Raw genomic sequence first — 15,579 nt, 5'->3', positions numbered from 1 at the left:
TTTTGGGGGGCATGAGGGCAGCTGGGACAATGCAGCTTAGATTTTAAGGTTTTTACTATAAAAAATGCTTGGGAGAGAGAGGATAGCATTCCTGCATGTAAGAATCAGATTTTAAAACCAGTCATAGAACTGGCCATACCTGGGTTGGAAGCCTAGGTCACCAGCAGACTAGCCAGGGAAACTATCTCAAGGTGTTTCCCTCCTCCTGACAGCAATGTGCACATCTGTGAAATGCTGACACCCACCACCTACCTCGTGGGGTTTGACATGAGGTTAATGAAATGATGTGTGTAGGACTCAAAGATCCCAGAGGGCCAGAAGTCACCAGGCTGCTGGCCTTAAAACCTTCTTAGATCATATGGCATCTGGGACTGGGCCTCTGGGGAGTGCTGGTCCCTGTCCCTGTTGGTTGATGGATTGACTGGGCAGCTGGTTAAGGGGAGGGAGTTCCCAAGTCCCTTTTCTGCTGGCCTAGCCACGTCCTGTCTAGCCTCCAGGTAAACCTCAGCACCTACAAGGAAACCTTGCCCCATCCCACTCCCTGGAGGATTCCAGCTTTTACGTGGGATCTGTACCCACCACCACGTCTTACTGCCCCCAGATGCTCAGAGTCTAATTTCTTTGCACTCTGGAAGGCACATTTGCGTTCTTCGCCTGTATCCCTTCTCCTCGCCCCTTTTTATATCTGTTTCTTATTTTACAATAAAACTTTGCTATCAAAATAAATATTAGTGAGACTTTAAATTTCTTCTCACCCTATGTCATGGATTGTATTATGTCCCCCCAAAATGTGTGTAACAACTTGGTTAGGCCAGGATTCCCAGGGTTCTGTGACTGTTCTCCATTTTGTGATTGTAATTTTATGTTAAAGACGGGTAGGGTGGGATGGTAACACCCTTACCAGGTCACCTCCCTGAACCAATGTAAAGGGAGTTTCGCTGGGATGTGGCCTGCACCACCTTTTATGTCTCAAGAAATAAAAAGGAAAGGGAAGGAAGCAGAGAGTTGGGGACCTCATACCACCATACCTCATACCGACAGAAAAAGAAAGCATTCCCCTAAAACCAACGCCCCAAGTTTGGACTTCTAGCCTACTGGACTGAGAGAGAGAATAAACTTCTCTTTGTTAAAGCCATCCACTTGTGGTATTTGTTATAGCAGCACTAGATGACTAAGACTCCCTACACTCACAGTAAGAAAATGAATTCTAAATGAGAATTTTCCAGAGGCTTCAGAAATACCTACACAAATCACCTAGTCAGACAATTTCAGACTTGGAAGGAATCTTAAGCAACACCTGCCACTTCACCAATCCCAGTGAACAGGTGAGAAAACTGAGGTTCAAAAAGCGAAGAGAGTTGGGGTCACATAAAGAGGCAATGTTAACAAGCTGTTGTGACTATTGCTATTTAGTACTAGCAGGATTTTTTCCTCCAACAATTTTTACATGTACAATTCAGTGACATTGATTACATTGAAAATGTTGTACACCCATTACCATTATCCTTTTCCAAATTATCCCACCACCATTAACAGGAACTCAGTGGCCCCTAAGCACTGACTTCCCATTTACTCTTCCCTCCCACCTCGGCAATCACTAATAAGCTCTGGTCTCTATAAAGATCTGCCTATTTCATGTAAGAAGGATCAAACAGTATCTTTCCGTGACTGACTTATTTTGCTCAACATAACGTTTTCCAGGTTCATCCACCTTATAGCATGTATCAGGATTTCATGGCTGAATAATAGCCCATTGTTATGTATATTACACATTTTGTTTATCCATTCATCTCTTGATGGACATTTCCCTTGTTTTCAGGTTTTGGCTATTGTGAATTCTGCTCCAGTGAACACTGGTATACAGGTTGCTGTTTGCATCCCTGCTTTCAGTTCCTTGGGCCACATGCTTAGGACTGGAACTGCTGGGTCATATGTTCTACGATTAACTTTTTTGAGGAACCACCAAACTGTTTTCCACAGCGACTGTGGCATCTTGCATTCCCACCAGCAATGAACAAGGGTTCCAATTTCTCCACATCCTCTCCAACACCTATTATTTTGCTTTTTTTTTTTTTAAAATTATAGCCATTCTAGTGGGGGTGAGGTGGTATGGCATTGTGGTTTTGATTTGCATCTCCCTAATGACTAATAATGTTGAGCTAGCACTTTGTTTTTTTTTTTAGCACCAGCAGAATTCTAGGATTCGTCATTGCTAGTAAAAACAAGCTCATCAGTTTATTTGAAGAGAGACAGAAATAAACCTCAAATAAGCTGGGCATAGAATACGAACTGTAAGAGGAAGCAGGTGACTGGGGTACTGGCACCAAAGGCAGTGTACTCTACCTGGGTCAGGGTCAAAGCTGAGGGCCTCATTATACACTGTAACCTCCCCATCAATGGCAACAGCACCCATTTCCCTCAAACATCATGTCTACAAAATCCATTTCAAACAACAGCCACCTAGTTATTTCCAAAGAGAGAATGGATGAATGACTCTGGCTCCTAAGGTCAATAAAACCAATGTCCAAGTTTTGGGTTGTGAATAAAATCTCAAAAGGACAGAAGTTAAGAAAATCCATACTTAGGAGGAAGTTTCAAGTTTTAGAAGAAACTGATTTGAGAATAACTTTGATCTGCCTTCTGTGTCAGCTCTGAAGTATAGAGACTAATTAACCAACAGTTTTTACTAATACTCTCACCCCTACTTTCAAGGTATGTGATTATATACATTACTGATACTGATCCAATAATGTATATTTCCAGAATCCCACCCATGTGTGTAGACTAGCTTTACAAGCAAAGAAGTAGAAACTATGAAGTTATGGGGAAATTTGATTGAATTATGATTTCAACTTCACATTCAATTAACCAATTTATGCAAAGTGCTTTCAAACCCTGTATTATGATGCTTAATTGGTAGGTTACATTCTGCCTTCTCCCCCACTACAGACACACACACCCAGCAAAGTAACCACAACGATCCCTCAGTCCCCACAACAGCCATTATTCCTATAGAAACAGTTTCGCTTTCATAACTATTTTCTTTGAGCTTCTCTTTGACTGAGATCTCACAAAGCTTCTTGAGATCTTCTAGACTAGAGGCTACACACTGCTGGTTTGCCAGCTCCATTATTTCATCTCCTCCAGGAATTCCCAGAGACAGCAGTGCCACCTGCTGGTAGGGAGGGCAAAATCTGCTTTCTGGAAGCCTATGGGTGACAGGAATGACAGCCTAGATTTCTGTCTTTGGGAGCCTTTCTTTTCTAGAGCACATTATAAGCATAAGCTACAACCTGAGATGTGTAACCTCCACAGGAGCCTCCACTGTGACTGGCAGGTCATCTGGAAGCCATGTAAAGCAAAGCCAGGCTAGCCAACAATGAGGCACTTCTGTCTGGAAATGCCTCCTCAATGTTCCAAATGCAAGAGTGGCACTGAATTCAGCATTTCCTGGCTCTCCTTTTCCCCCACTGCTTCAGTATCAGATAATAGCACTCCCAGCCCTGACCTGTGGCTATGCTATCTAGCTCCGTCTCACATCCTAAGGAAGGTGCTCAGACCCCTCTCAATGTGAAGGCTCTTACATGTACACAATGTGACACAGATCCTTCTCAAAGGACACTACTGCTTAGGCATGGAGGTCAGACTCTAATCTCTTTCATTTGCTCTCCATCCTCCCGGTGCCTAAACCAAGCGGCAGAAACAACAGAAAGGAAATGATTTTGTTGTTTTGAAAGTAACAGTAATGAGTTTTCATTGATTCAGAAAATAAAACCTTGCGCTATAGGTGACGGATATATGCTGCGTCCCTCAAGATGAACTAAGCCTGCCAATCTTCCTGGTTTTCCTTCCTTAACCTGATCAGTGTTTTTCAACCTTTTCACAGCCCCTTCCGTAGGCTCAACATAAGAACTGCACGCCCTTTGTGTAGTTTTCACAGGCAGTCCCCAGTTACAAACGTGCCACTAACGTGCAACCTGTAGTTACAAACCAATCCCCATGGAGCCTATTTAAATTAAAAATGTGAGGTATATACAATGGTTCATAATAATAAACTGGCATTACTTAGGGAAGCACATTAGAACACTGTTATTATTACCATATTATCATGTTAAAGATATTTTAGTATAGTTGGAAATGATTCTTTAATGTTTACGTATAGAAAAGGAACACTACATGCTAAAACAAACATTTGATTAACTGATATTAGATACAAACTGTACCTAACTGTTCCGACTTACGTACAAATTCAACTTAAAGACAGATTTAGGAGAGGAACTCGTTCGTAATCCAGGAACTGCCTGCATGACAAAAATGACATTTTTTCATTAGACCTGAAAGCATATACGTTTTCAAGTTATACTATCTCTCTCAACCTTCAGGACTCCTTCCCCCACCATCACCAATACCAACTTAAAACTTTTAGGCAAAATTTTAAGTTATCCCCAAGAATTTGCTTTGTGTTCCAAACTATTAGCCGACAACCTATATTTCACTTTACTAGGAACAGTTGTTATGTTCCCAGTGACCCTGAGCTTCACAGCAACTTCTTTTACTTTTGTGCACCTCAGAGTTCTCTGCTTCCTAACAAATCTAAGTGCTCCCTCTTCAATTTTTTTTTTTTTTTTTTTTTGCCTTGTCAAGCTAATTGGTTTCCTATCAAGTGTAGACATTTTGTCAGGATGCAGGGGCAGATTAAGCAGTAAGCAAGGTACTCATGGGATTACATTAAGCGAGCTGTGCAACAGGCTTAATTGTGTTTACTTACCAATCAGTAGTGCACAATTTCACGGGGGTTTCATCACCACTTTCATGTGGTGAAAAACAGGTAAAATTTTGACTACACGCTAGTAAGCAGGCACAAGTAACTCCATGTGTACCTTGCTCATTGGATAATCCATCTCTGGAGTATGTCTTAGATGTTTGAAAATCATACTGTTTCCTAAAGAAACAAATCTGTAGCAAGAAGAGGAATAAAAGGGCTTTGAAAAGGTATCAGGATGTCTCCAAGCAATCAGGTAAATAAAGATCTTTGTCAATCTCATGCCAGAATAAATTCTAAGCAGATTACATTGAAACTCCAGAATACAGTAAAATTAACAAAGTAGTTAACCACGGGAAAACTGAAGGGACTTTTTATGTTTCACTATAATTTTTTTTTTTTTATATATAAGGATGTACAGTATGCCCTGCCTATTGCAGGTCTGCAGAAATGGAGGAGAGAGGTAGGGGATACCTTGCAGTTTTAATCTGCTCTGAAACTGCTGCACACACTTCTCCTTTGCAAAGAACGGTTTACACGAGAGATTCCCTCCCTACACATCCCTCTTCTGCCAGCCAAATGGTCTTCTTCAAGCACACACTTTTCAAAGAACTAAGGAGGTCTGAAGAGGCTTAATTTAGACCCTGCGTTCCTCTCCCTACAGTCCATTAATAAGCAGAAAACAATGCTTATTAAGTAATTACCCGCTTGGACAGGCCCCGAAAAACCTCAGTTTACAGCGACCCCCCACCCCACACACACACACACAAAATCTGTCTTCTTGAAGAAGAATCTCAGTGTGCTGACCTGGTCCGCAGTTCACTGCACGCATTTCCTTCCTCACAATTTACCAGTCACCAATTAAGGATCTCATTTAGACCTGCTCCGCCAGCGCCCAACTGCTTAGAACATTTTTACCTTTGTAAGGAATCTCTGGGTTCCTTCAGCCCACTCAGAGCGCCCAACTGCGGGGAACCTGGGCCCTGCAGCCCGCTCAGAGCGCCCACCTGCGGGGAACCTGGGCCCTTCAGCCCGCTCAGAGCGCCCAACTGCGGGGAACCTGGACCCCTCAGCCCGCTCAGAGCGCCCACCTGCGGGGAACCTGGGCTCTTCAGCCCGCTCAGAGCGCCCACCTGCGGGGAACCTGGGCCCTGCAGCCCGCTCAGAGCGCCCACCTGCGGGGAACCTGGGCCCTTCAGCCCGCTCAGAGCGCCCAGCTGCGGGGAACCTGGACCCCTCAGCCCGCTCAGAGCGCCCACCTGCGGGGAACCTGGGCCCTTCAGCCCGCTCAGAGCGCCCACCTGCGGGGAACCTGGGCCCTTCAGCCCGCTCAGAGCGCCCAACTGCGGGGAACCTGGGCCCTTCAGCCCACTCAGAGCGCCCAGCTGCGGGGAACCTGGGCCCAGGGCTCGCCTGCAGGTCCAGCGGGCAGAGAAGCTTCTCCGGGCGGCACTCGGGCTCGGTCCCCGGGTCACGCCGCCCCCACCCCGCCCGCACCGGGGCAGAGAGCGCTTCTGCACAGCTGCGCCTGCAATTCGGCGTCGCTCACAGCCCCGGGATCAGTGCGGGTCCCCAGGCTTCAGAGGTTCGAGTCCCAAGGCCTGGGCCACTTTAACGTGACACTCCATTTCTTCCTTCATTTTCCCGCTGCATTAATGCCACCTTCTGCTGGGCCCCAGCCCCGGTCCGCGCCTGGAAGGCCCCCACCTCACCACCAGCGCCCTTTACCTGCCAGCATCCCTCTGGGCGGGAAACAAAGGCGGAGGCGACGCTGCCAGGTGGGCAACTCCCCTCGGGCGGCCCCATCTCCGCGGTGGGGAGGATGTAGAGACGCGTAAGAGGGTACGAAAGGGAAACCGAGGCACCGAGGGGGTCTGCGGCCACCTCAGAAGTGGGGCTCCCTGGGCGAGGCGGGTTAGCCCCGGACTAGCCCCGCCCCGCCCGCCCTGCCCATCCCGCTCACCCGGACCGGCGGAGGGGTGGGGCCGGCAACCCCACGGCGTCGCTCACCTCAGGAGAAACGCTCGGGCTCCCTCCGACGGCTCGAGGAAAGCCCCGCCGCTCGCGCACGCGCACTAGCGCTCTCGCGCCTTCGCCTCTCTGGTCCACGCGCGAGCCCCTCGGACCAGGCTCTGGCCCGCCCCTGCCCTGCCCGTCAGCGTCCGCGACAGCCAATCCGCTCACACGGGAGGACCAGAGCCGGTCACGTGGCCACAGCAGCCAATCACCAAATTGCCCTTGGCTGCAAAGGCTCCGAAGTCTCTGTGGAGCTTGTTGCTACAGCGCAGAGAGGGTGCGAGGCGTGCAAGGAAAGACTAAGCATGCTTGTTGGGGGACTGAGAAGCCCTGGATTGATCATTGGCTACATCTGTTAGTTTCCAAAATCCTAATATGAATAGTCATTACCTGGGTGTCTTGTTAAAATGCAGATTCTGATCCAGTAAGTTTGGGGTAGGGACCTGAGATTCCAGCTTTCTAACTAGCTCCCAGGTGGTGGTGATGATGCTCCTGGTCCGAGGACCACCCTTGAGGAGCAAGATTTTAAGGAAATCTGTCAGAAAGTGTAGGTTTTACTCCTGACCCATGTTATTTTCAAGTTTTGAGACCTCTTCCTCCAGTGATGCAGAGCATTCCAGTGACTGACTAAGCACTGGGTGTCCTGATGACGCTCATAGTTTGGGCAGCGGCTGAGGGGAAAAACCCGCCAAGGAAACCCACTGCTGTGGTGTCGATTTGGACTCATAGGACCCTACGTGACAGGGTACAACCGCCCCATAGGGTTTCCAAGGCTATAAATCTTTAGGGAAGCAGACTGCTTTGTCCCAGGAGCAGCTGGTGGATCGGAACCCCTGACCTTCCACCTCTGTGCTGTGTTTAATTCCCGCACCACCCACCCTTAGGCTAAGGGACAACAACCTATGCCAACTTGGGATTGGACTGTGGAAAGTAGAAATGGGGACTGTATGATCCTTGGAAGTAACAGGACTGTGTTCTAAAATATTGGGCATGAGTTTCCGAGCGGCAGCTTTGCCAGACTCTGGCTTAAAGTGCCCGCTACTTTGTGGAATTTACACTCTGTTATAGAACTCCAAGGGCAAGTTCAGGGAGGGAGCTTGGAGTACAGGAAAAAGATGCAGGTATCTGATCTTTGCAGCCTAAGCTAGAGTGGTTGTAAACTAACCTGCCTTAAAAAAAAAAGCAGTGCTGTCGAGTTGATTCCGACTCATAGCAAGAAGTCTTAAAAAATTTTCCAGATACTCTTCTGTAATTCCAGAGTCAGGACTTCAAGAAGCCCATTGCCTCCGCCATCTCTCAAACTTGACCTGAACTTAGTGTACAGACTGGCCATCCAGGAGCTTTGTTGTTCAGCATAATCAAGCTCTTATTGCCCAGTGTTGTCCCTGATATGCTCCAAGAGTGTAAGGGCTAAATTCTCCAAAACCTTCAGACCAGGTGGTGTGATATTCTACCACATTGCTTCAAGCAGTTATTACTCACTACTCATCAAGGGGACTAAACTGCCACTTAGAGAAAACTTCATCCTTGTCAGTGTGTCTTATCAGGACTAGAAGTGAAGCCCAATCAGTAACCTCAGACATTGTTCATCACATTGCTCAGTGTCAGAGCAGGCATAGCATAAAATTCAGAGTTTCTGGGAACACGTTAAATCAAGTTCTGGTTACAGCAGGAATAAACAGCTGTCCAATGGTGAAAAATACATTTGAAGTCTCAAAGAAAATTTCCTTAGCCGTCTTCTACAGTCGCTATCAGTCGAAATCAACCCGATGACAGTGGATTTGGTTTGACTTGGTTTTAGCATTAAACCAACTGGAGGAGTCCTGGTGGCTCAGTGGTAAAGTGCTTGACTGTTAACCAAAACTCAGTGGTTTAAATCCACCAGGCATTTCATGGGAGGAAGATGTGGCGACCTGCTTCTGTGAAGATTACAACCTTGGAAGCCCTATGGGGCAGGTCTACTCTGTCATATAGGGTCGCTATGAGTCGGAATCGACTCCATGGCAATGGGTTTGATTTCGGGTTTATCATTAAACCAGTGGTTCTTAAGCGTGGCTGTACAGTAAATGTTTTTAAGGGTGTAGATTTTGGGCCCCTGTACCCAGAGGTTCTGATTGGTGTCAGGCGTGGAACCTGGGTAGCTATAGGTTTAAAAAGTCCCACAGGTGATTTGCTACCAGCATGTGTGAGAACACCTGCGTAAGTTGCTAGATCAATGGAGTCATTCTCTCACAAGGAAAAGTCAGCTCTGCAACACAGATCACTAATGACACGAAGACTGTGAAAACAGAGGGCATTTTCCACACAATATGTGAGAATAGATAAGAAAGGCCAAAAACAATTCATAGGAAATAAATACACCAAGGACATTTCAGTGGTACAAATCGAAAAGCCAGGTCCACAACTCAGTTTCATTCCAGTTGATTAGCTAAATGTTTCAAAAAGAACCTATTATCTTTGTCAACCATGCCAAGCTGACCAGCTCTCTAGTGCTATCTTCACTTATTCTGTGCCCCTCTTACCAAAAGCAAATTCCTGGTTGAATATCATTAACAGTTATTCTCTGAGGCTTTTCCAAAAGTGTGTAAGGAGTCACCAGGGGTACTTGTTAAAATGCAGATCCCCAGGACTCACCCCAGAGTCTCCTGTTATTTCTCTCATGTAACAGTCCTGAAGTCATTATTGGTCAAATGCGAGTCCAAACTGGATCTCCTGATAGAGAGCATCTACACATACGCAAGCCCTCAAATAAAATAGCTATGCTATTAGTTTAGTTAGCCATGCTGGCTAAATAAAGGAGGGCCATTCCATTTTAAAAAAAAACTCCAAGGGATTCTCAGTTCTCTTTACCGGGATTGTAGAAAGTTCTGTCCTTATTATTTTTATTTTTAATTAGGCATCGGGATGCTGTTGTTGCACAGAGTTTTTCTATGGAATGATGTGTAATGCATGGAGCTTGACTCAGTTTTTAACTCAATTAGTGAGGTCCCCTCAGAATGCTCTCCTAACAACAGCCGTCTTTTTCTAAAGTGACTTTATTTTTGACACCAAAAATATGGAAGCCCAATGTGTGAGCCTTTAAACTAGCTTCTGTCCTGCTCTGATGCTTCTAAAAATATATTTCACAGCATCCAAATGGGAGGAATGTTTTTCGCCTTGTAAACTTGTAGCTCTATCTATTGGGTAAAATAAGGGCAGATTTCACTGGTATTTAACTAGCATGAATACTGTGAATTTTAAACTAGAAAAAAATTGTTTTTCCCTTTATGGGTGTCATCATTATAAAGAGAGGCAACAGGAAACAAAGAGATGCTTACTTGAGAATATGAATTTGTATAAAGCACATCTAGGCCCTCATTCATTATCTGTTTCTCAGTCTACTTGCCTCACATACATAACTCGGCCCCACCTCTCTGCCCCTTGATAACTTAGTTCCAGCCACAACTATCTTCTTAACTTTTCCTCAAGTACTCCAAGCCCACACTTGTTGCAGGAACACACTACTCTCTCTGGATGGAATCTTCTGCCCCCATGTACGCACAGGGCCCTCTCTCCCTCACTGAACAAGTCTTTGCTTAAAGGAGTCCTTGTCAGAGAGGCCTTCCCTGGTCAAATGATCCAAAGAAGCATTTCCTCCAGCAACTGGTGCTCTCTAACCAAGCCTTTCTTAACCAGGGTTCTGTGAGAGAATTTCCCTAGAGAAAACAATGTCAGTGACTTTTGCATACCTCCCAAGAATGGTACATAGCTAACATCCTTCTAGTTGCATAGAAGTTAATTCATTGTACATAACAGCTGCTTTAGGACATTAGTGTTTAATTCTCCCGTGGAACTGATAGAAAAGGGCTGCTGTAAATGGTTATCCCACTTGATTTTTCTTCTGAGCTCTTGTCAACATTTCATGAATTATTTTTTTTTTGTCTCTAGAATGTAAGCGTATGGACCTTGATTTTGTTCCCTGCTTATCCTCCATGCCCAGAACTGGTATATAGTAAGAAAAACAAATCCACTGCAGTCCAGTCAATTTTAACTCATATTGACCCTATAGGACAGAGTAGAACTGCCCCATACAGCTTCCAAGGAGCGCCTGGTGGATTCCAACTGCTGACCTTTTGCTTAGCTGCCATAGCTCTTAACCACTATGCCACCAGGGTTTTCCTGGTATAGAGTAGACACTCAAAAAATATTTGTTGAATAAACTCCAGAGCAGCAGTGTGTGTTATAACTTTTTATATAAAAGCTTTTCTATTTTTAAAACAATTCATGTTAAAACTTCTATATCCAGAAATATGTATAGTATGGATTTCCTGAGTGGTATGATAAGACAGAAAGTGTTAAAAGAATTGGCAAAGCTAAAATATTAGTCCAGATACTAATAAAAGAATGCTTTCGTAATCCAAACGTAAATGACCAACTGCTCAATCAGGATGAGAGATGGGGGAGGGGTTAATAATTTGAGGATGTTTTCTACAACCCGTAATAACAGAAAGTAGAGCGGGCTTTCATTCCAGACAGGATCAGAAACGGACTCTAGAGATTGCTGTGGGTGAAGCACTCAGTAAGAATTAAAAACAATTAAATTCTTCATCCTCGTGAGACAGAGGAAAACCAAAAAACGTGTTTCAGGCACTCTAGATTTTTAAAAAGGAAAATATGATAAATGTAGGCCCCACCTAGGAGATAATTGAAAGCAAGTACTTTAAAAAGTCAATAACCCACAAGAAAATCCTATGTACTTTTTCCCCTGCTTTCCATGAAAAGTTTGTACCAAGAAATAAAAGTAACAAGCATTTTGGGGTAGAAGCTAAAAAAAGAACTGGTAAAGCCATATAAATTACTAGAGAAAAAATAGGGAATTTTCCCCAAACTGGCAAGAGAGCTCATGTGAACAGGATAAAGACACCCAGTAAACTAAAAATGAGGAAAATAATAACTGTACCAGAAAGAATTTGAAAAGCACCTTGTAAGTGTCTTAACCCAGTAAAGTGTCTTAAAAACCAATAAAACGAGATTGTTTCAACATGTAAATGGGAGGAAGTCACTCAAAGAATAAGTGGGATCTTTGATCCTTGTAGATAAAGGATTTGCTCGAGAATGGAAAGGGGGATATTTTACACGCTGAATTGTTTGATCCAAATTGAAAGAATAAATGGAGACTTCCTTTCCCATGATGTCCCCAAAGATGAACTAGCTGGAATTACTTGACTGCACGCTACTCGAAGATAACTTTACCAGGCTGGACAAAATCAATGCGGACAAACTGTCAGGGCAGAGAGATGGAGAATCTGCTGACTTATATGTACAAATATGTAGCTGTAACCCCATTCAGTGAAGGAGTTTGGAGGAGACCTGAAGAATCATGATCAGAAGAGCTTTGCTTTAATAACAGGCAAAGTCATAGAGCCTATAACAGCAATGAAAAAATCATTGAATATTTAAACAAAAGTCATCTTTGGGAGGAAAGACAATGTGAATTTTAAAAGTAAAAGCATGCTTGATTTGCTGGTTTCATGAGAGATGCACTGGTCACTAAACAAATGAGAACTGATGAGTATCTTCTGGGTTATTATATTTCTTTCCAAGTGACTTTAATTAGGCTCTCCATGATGGCAACAGGGGTACAGACCACAGAATATTGCACAATCAATAGACAGCAACGTGCCTTCCTCTGAATGAAGTCCAAAGAGTAGGAATCCTCAGGGATACCGTTACATACACCTACTTCTTAATTTCTGTAGTAAAGAAATACTTAAGTGTTTGCTAAGTAGATTACTTTCAAAATTTGACATGCTTCAAACACCCTCATCATATACATTGTCTTGCTATTTGACTAGGCAGGATAAGAATTACATATCACCATATTGTATTTTTGTTTATCTCTTCTGACCTTACTATTACTTGTGAATTTGTTAACCAGTTAAAGTTACAGGTTTAAAACGAACTAAAAGCCCAGCACACAGTAAGCATTCAATAAATGTTAACTGTGTTTAAATTGATTTAATAAATAAATAAAACTTCAGAAAACCAATCAATAAATTCCAGGCTGTCCACTCTCCCCTCCCAACCCCAATGTTCTTTCATTTTGTACTGGGCTCCCTTCTGGAATTTCATCAGCTATCTTTTTTTATCTCCAGCTGCATCAGCAACAGCCCTCTGGCAAAAAGTTCCTGCCAATAAGGGTGCAAAAAGCATAGTCTTTATATATTATCATACCTATTTATGGGAGTTCCTGGATGGTACAAACAGTTAAGCGCTGGACCACTAGCCGCAGAGGCTGGCAGTTTGAACCCACCCAGAGGTGTCTCAGAAGACAGGCTTAGTGATCGGTATCTGAAAGTGCACAGTCTTGGAAACCCTGTGGAGCACAGTTCTACTCTAACACACACAGGGTCACCATAGTTGGAGTGAACTCAAGGACAACTGTTTGTTAGCTTACCTAAAAATATTAAGGTTAATGAATAGTAATCCCATTCATTCACTCACACATGCCCCAGCTTTGAAGCAGCATTCTTTGGGTACGGTAATTTAGTCCTCATAAGTGTGTAAGCTTTGGGATGCAGCAGTCACCCATAGCTGAGGCACAGACAGATAAAACATGGCATAAAACAGAGAAAGGGAAAAAAGAGTGAGAGAGAAACAGACTATGGTTTAGGGAAGATGTTACAAGACAGACACCTACAGGGTGAGAGAGTCAAAGCGAAGGAGTGAAACAGGCAGCAATAAGAAAGTAAGAAGAGTTGGGGACTGTGGTATTACTAAATTACAGCCCGTTTTCGCAACATGAGAATGCAAGATCTACCATATCTCATATTTTTAGAGATCTAGAAATCTGGATTTATATGAGAAATTACCCATTTTTTAAAAAGAAATCTCTGTGGACCAAGCAAAACACATCTGCAAATCAGATATGAGCCACAGCTACAACTCTTAGCTAAAAGTGTCAATTCCCCAGCCTAAAATCCCTCAAACTCCTTCCCTGAACTGTGTCATATGACCACTACTAGGTGCAGGAGAGACTGGGAAATAAAGTTTTTTTTTGTTTTTTTGTTTTTTTTAAGCTGAGTACATTGTTGTAGTAAAACCTGGACTCAGCTACTAAGCAAGGAGACCATACATCCAAAGGAAGGAATATGCCCCATGCTTTGAAATACTAGGTCTAAGAGAATTCCAGAAACATCTACCTTCTCAGCAACCTCCTTTCTCCCTGCTCTTGAATGTTCCTTGGAGGTGCCTAGATCAAGCAACTAGCCTGAGTATAATGTGACTTCTACTGTTTTATTATACAACTGCATTCAATTAAAGGGCTGCAATCACTGTGCTAAATGTGGCCATTATCAATATAGTGTGTGTCTGGGGAAAGCGGACAAATGAGAAAGGAAATATATGCTAGAAATACCAGGTGCAAGAAATTAAAACCTGAATCCCTGCTTTTGCTGGGGCTTTCATGACGTGACAGATGTACTTCTCCTGTCACTGTCCCAGTCTCAAGACAAGCTAATGTCCCAGAAGTCATTAGATTTAAATTACTTAGGAAAATGTCTCCAAAGTCAAAAGCTGTATGAACCAAGTACACATTTCTAATTTACACATCAGTGACCATTTTACTGAAGAGTTAGATGTACCAACTTTATAGCATAGAAAGAGACGGCAATAATCTCCTAGTAATGATGCAACACCAGTGGGTGGGGTTGATTAAGGCCTCTGGACTGTCTTAGGCTCCTTCTGCCTTTCTGAACTGCCACTCTTAGCATTTGGCTTTCACGCTCACGGTTGCTTCACGCTCTCAAGATGACTATTCCACCCCTTGCCTTATTTCTGCACTCAAGGCAGAAATAAGAAGGATGCGACAAGGAAGAAGAGGTAGCACCTATATTGAGAAAGGAATGATTCCCCAGGGATGTCCAGCAGTCTTCATTTTAAGTCTCACTGGCCACAACTTGTCACATGGCTATTTCTAGATGCAAGAGCTGATGGGAAATGTATGTTTTAGCCAGGCACATTGCTGCCTCGATGAAAGCCAGAATTCAGAGTTTTGATTTTAAAGAAAAAGTGGAGAATGGGAATTGGAATTAGCAACTAGCAGTACTCCCACACCATCTGATTTTCAAAAATAGTTCACTCTCTTTGACAAGAAGTTGGCAATTCTCTATAAACCTCAAGGATTTTTCCCTAATTTCTTCCCAGAAGCCACTTCTCTATCTTAATCACACACGAGTTGTACTACTTCCTTCTGTGGCCACTGCAGGTTAGGATTCCTTTTCTAGTTGTCATGATTATCTCAAAAGAGTAAACCTTAAACTTCTTTCTTACTGATTCATCATTTCACTTTTTTGCCCTTTTTCTCTCTCTCACACACAGGCACAGATACACCTGGTTTTACTCTTCCCATGTTTTTGAGAGTAGAGTGATGGTAACAAAGTGCCCTCATTTCATCCAGTCTAAAATCATCATTGTATCCTTGTCAGTGTGGGATCAAACTGAAGGGCATCTAGAGATAAAAGGGGAACCATTGGCAGAATGGGTACACAGAGGATAGAGGTGTAGCAAATCCAAGGGAGGGAATCCAGCCAAAGTAGAATGGACGGGAAAAAGGTTGCCAGGTTGGGCAAATAAAAATACAGGACGACCAGTTAGATTTAAATTTCTGATAAATAATGAATAATTTTAGTATAAGTGTATCCCAAATATTGTATGGGACACACTGATACTAAATATTTATTTGTCATTTATCTGAAACTAAAATTTAACTGTTTACCCTGTGTTTTATCTGGCAACCCTGACCAGGAGGAATAGTGTCCACA

General features: G+C 43.6%; 1 protein-coding gene across 7 annotated transcripts in view; it reads left to right on the top strand.

The window, feature by feature from the left end:
* LOC126068459 (ral guanine nucleotide dissociation stimulator-like) overlaps positions 1–15,579 on the top strand; it is a 490,075-nt gene that overhangs the window by 178,061 nt on the left and 296,435 nt on the right. The window lies entirely within an intron of this gene.

This window comes from Elephas maximus, chromosome 27, assembly GCF_024166365.1.
Source record: "Elephas maximus indicus isolate mEleMax1 chromosome 27, mEleMax1 primary haplotype, whole genome shotgun sequence".
Lineage (NCBI taxonomy): Eukaryota > Metazoa > Chordata > Mammalia > Proboscidea > Elephantidae > Elephas > Elephas maximus.
Note: the sequence above shows the minus strand (reverse complement) of the source record. Positions and strands in the feature narration are given on the sequence as shown.